Genomic DNA, 5,000 nt, shown 5'->3' with positions numbered 1-5,000 from the left:
CGATGGAAAGTTGTTGTCGTAATCTTTCATCCATAATTCTTTCAAATACCTTCAGTGTATGTGACATGAGCTTTATTCCTCGGTAATTTTCACAACACTGAATATGTCCCCTTTCTCTTTGAATATTGGGATTAATATACTTTCTCTCCATTTTCCGGGTATCGTCTCACTTTCCATAATCTTTTTCATTAACTGCCACAATAAGTCAATTCCTTCGTCATCAAGAGCCTTCCAGGCTTCTGCAGGTATGACATCTGGTCCCACCGCTTTACTATTTTTCATCTTTCCCAGTGCCACTCTAACCTCAGCTTTTGTTATTTCTGTGACTGGTCCACAATTTGTGTGTCCATCTCCTCTTAGAAATCTTTTATTTTCTTCATTCAATAAGGCCTCAAAATATTCTTCCCATCTCCTTATTATGTCTCTCTCATTTCTCAGTACATTTCCATCCTTATCCATAATCTGTCTTATGTGTGTTATATCCTTGGTACTCTTATTTCTCATGGGTGCTAGTTTAAAGATCTTTCCTTGTCCTTGCTTGGTATCTAGCTCTTTGTAAAGCTGATCATATGCTCTATCCTTAGCAATTGCTACAGTTTTCTTTGCTAATTTATTTGCTTCCTTAAAGGCCATCCAGTCCTCTTCCATTTGGGTCCCCTCCCACCTTGTCTTTGCTTCTCTCTTTTGCTTTGTTGCATCCTTCACTTCTTCACTGAACTACCATGTTTCCTTATTCTCGAACATCTTGCCACTACTCTCACCCAATATTTCTCTAGCAACCCTCAGTATTATTTCTATTGTTCTGTTCCACCATTCATCAACACCTTCAATTTCATAAGTTAGTCCATTTAAAACTTTTTCTTTAGACTGCCTACAAAGTTCAATCTCTTTCAGCTTAAACCATTTAATCTGTTTTGGCCCCTGCCAAATGATGTTGCACACTCACATGGTCTCTTGGTAAGACCTTACAATCTTTTACCTCGTGTAAATCTTTCCTCTTATTCATCAAGTAATCTATCTGGCTGGACCTTCTGCCGCTTTTGTACGTAACTAGATGTTCTTGCTGCTTGGTGAAGAAAGTGTTCACTAGTACCATATCCTTGGACACAGCAAAATCAACAGTTCTCTCACCCTCTGCACTAATTTCCATAATTTTTTACTTCTATTTTTAACCCCCTTCTCACCATGGACATCCCCCACTTCCTATCAGGGCTGAACTTGGACTTAAAGGACTTCGGGAGTGTCACTGTTCGTCTAAGCGACTTCAAAATCTATGGATTAGACATATATATATATATATATATATATATATATATATATATATATATATATATATATTATATATATATATATATATAGTTTTCAGTTATTTATAGATGTCACCACCTTCCCACCCCTCTTCCTATCAGGGCTGAACTAATACTTAAAGGATATCAGGAGTGGCACTATTCATCTCAGCGACCTTGAAAGCAATAAATTAGGCACTAATATATGTTGTTTTCAGTTATTTTCATATGTCATCCACTTCCCACCCCCTTTTCAACCCCCCTCCCTACCTGAACTGAACTTATGCTTAAAGGCCATTAGGAGCATCACTATTAATCTAAGCGACCTCAAAAAGTATGGAGTAGACACTAATATTTGTCACTTGAGGTTATCTCTACATGTCACCCCTTCAAACCTTTCCACTCTGATTCCTATCAGGGTTGAAATTGGACTTGAAGGACATCGGGAGTGTCACTATTCATCTCAGCAACCTCGAAAACTGCAGCTTAGACACTAATATCAGTCTTTTTTTTTTTTTTTTTTTTTTTTTTTTTTTTTTTTTTTTTTTTCAGTCACCCCCTTCCACCCTTCTCACCGCTGTCCTATTGAAGATGAACTTAGACTTGTAGGCCATTGGGATTGTCAGTTTTAACCTCAGAGACCACTAAAACTATGAGTTAGACACTAACATCTGTTGTTGTAGGTTATCTTTATAAGTCACCCCTTCCCACCCCTTTCCTCACCCGTCTAACCCCCCTTCCACCCAATCAGGGTGGAAATTGGACTTGACTGACATCTTGGGTGTCACTATTTATCTCAGTGACCTCGAAAACTGTGGCTTAGACACTAATATCTGTGGTTTTCAGTTATTTTTTCTTCACCCATTTCCCACCCCTTCCCCACACACCGTTCTCCGTTTGGCGCCAGTAATGTCTTACCCCTGCAGTATTCTTTCCCAGATGCTAAGTTATATGTATTCCAGGTTTAGTTGAAATTGCTCACTGCATGCCAAAGTGTAAGTGGTACACACACATACATACATATACATCACTTATTTATACATACACACAAACACACACACACACACACACACACGTATATATATATATATATATATATATATATATATATATATATAGATATATATATATATATATCCACACACACATATATATATATATATATATATCATATATATATATATATATATATATATATATATATATATATATATACACATATATACATATATATATATATATATATATATATATATATATATATATATATATATATATATACTATATATATATATATATATATATCTCAACTGCATTACATGCTTTTACTCTGAGTGGCTGTTCATTCAAAATGACGAAAGTCCCTAACGATGTGGACTAATAGTGTTTGTCAGTCGTAAATATTATTTCCAATGCAATTAACATCAAGATTCAGTCATGAATTCCTTAGTAGGGTAATCAATTACTTTGCAATTGCTGTAATTTCTACAAATGATTCACCTAACCTAGAGCTATTTCTTCAGTTAACTCAATATTTATATTTTGTGTATTTTTCTTAACCTCTTTTTTTTCATTAGAAATAAAAGTTACACTCCTTTATACTTATTCATTCAGGTTATATTTTAACGGGTATGCCATAGCAAAGTTTCCAACATAAATATTTGTCCGTATGTAACTAAGTAATGTTCCTATAGTTTTTTTAATAACATCATAAATTACGTTTTCTAAAACCGTAATTTACAATTTATTATGCTAATTGACGTTACCAAACTTTGCCTTAATAAAATCGGTAGTTATTCGGATTCCTTGAAATTAACAGAAATGCTTCAGTTTAATGAAAATTAGAAGGAATGTGGACAGAGGGATAAACATTTTGCAACAATTATATTTTGTATTTTCCCCTGTTCCACAAATAGACATTTATTCCCACGATGACGAGTGTGCAGTAAAATAAACACTAAGAATTCTCAGTATCAAAGATCAAATCAACTCAATTCCGGTAATAACAAGCAGCTGCAGAATTCCGATTGAAGTTATAATCTCACTCGTTCCTTCGGATGGCATATTAAGGGCATTTCTATAATATGAAAGTAAGACTAGCGGAAGCAGTTATACGCTCATTGCATCGTGAATTAGGGGAAGGAGTTATGCGCTCATTGTATCGTGAATTAGGGGAAGCATGATCATGTATATAGTGTTACATTACTAACCTATAAACCTAAGAAGCCACATGGTAAATGCAGTAGTAATAATACTGTTATTGCTACAAGTAATAATAATAATAATAATAATAATAATAATCTAGAAAAACTAGAGGTTGAAGTAGCTCCAGGACTCATGCAAAGAGTGTGATCCTAAAAACGGCGCCCATAAGAAGAAAAGTGATGGACTCCTAAGGAGGCAGGATGCAACCCGGAACCCCACACTATAAATACCACCCAGTCGAATTGGAGGACTGTGATGGAGCAAAAAAAAAATAATAATAATAATAAAAAAAATATAATAAAAGATATCCTGTTTTTCCAAATGTGATAGTTGCAAAAATTAGAGTTATTTTAGTATCAAAAGTTGTCACTTTTTCTTAAAGTTCTTGTCCTCTACGTTAAAATTTGATAAAATTATGCAGCTATTATATTTAATAATACTATGAATACCACCCAGTCGAATTGGAGGACTATGATAGCGCCCCATCCAAAAAAAAATAATAAAATGAAAAATTGTTTTTAAAATTCCGGAAGGAAATGTTCACAATCACCCGCACACAGGCAGACTTAAGCTTCTCCAACTTATATATAAGAATTTTAAAATCAGACTGGAATGACTTCGCAAGTCTGAGTCTATAGGAGCAATCTCTCACTTTACAGCCATTCGTAGCAAACAAGTCATTACAAAGTAGCAAAGGATTCAAGGAAAATATGAAGTGCTCGGTTTTTTTTTTTTTTTTATCTTTCTTTTTTAACCTAAAGCGTAGACATTCAAAGAGCTTGATGCTCGTCTGAGGTATTTTTGTATTGAACTGATAGCAGACTTGGTGGCTTTGCTTCTTTCGTAATAAGTATGTTATAAGCATTGAATTCCTTTTCAGTCAGTGAAAATAATGTTTCGTGCAAGCTTATAGATTCTAATATTCTTCGTCTGCATGCTCTGGACTTGCAATGACCTAGTAACAACTATTGCCTTTTGTTTGCAATCTGCGATGCTTCATTATTATTATTATTGTTCTAAAGGGCCCACAATAATAAAAAGTGTTAAGAGTCCGTGTATAATTTTTAAAACTTTACAAAGTTTAAATGTAAAGTTTTTAAAATTATACACGGACTCAACACTTTTTATTATTGTGGGCCCCCTTTAGAAACCATTATGTATACTCTCGCGATAGAGAGTTTTTCCCTACTAGTTATTATTATTGTTATTATTCAGAAGATGAAACCCCGTTCATATGGAACTATCCCAAAGAGGCCATTGACTTGGAATTCAGGCTTCTAAAGAACATGGTGTTCATTTGGAAGAAATAACCGTAGGTAATGGAAATGCAGAAAGAAAAGATCACTTATTATAAAAAAATAATAAATAAATAAATATATGAAAACGTAAGTGAATAAAAAAAAAAATACAAGGAGTACGCATTCTGCTTACTGACTGTTAACAGCGCGTGGCCGAGGCTATGTGTTACTTGAAGAATTTCCTAGAACTTTTTACCCACAGAAAGCTTTC

Source organism: Macrobrachium nipponense, chromosome 38 (assembly GCF_015104395.2).
Source record: "Macrobrachium nipponense isolate FS-2020 chromosome 38, ASM1510439v2, whole genome shotgun sequence".
Lineage (NCBI taxonomy): Eukaryota > Metazoa > Arthropoda > Malacostraca > Decapoda > Palaemonidae > Macrobrachium > Macrobrachium nipponense.
This window is presented reverse-complemented; position numbering follows the sequence as displayed.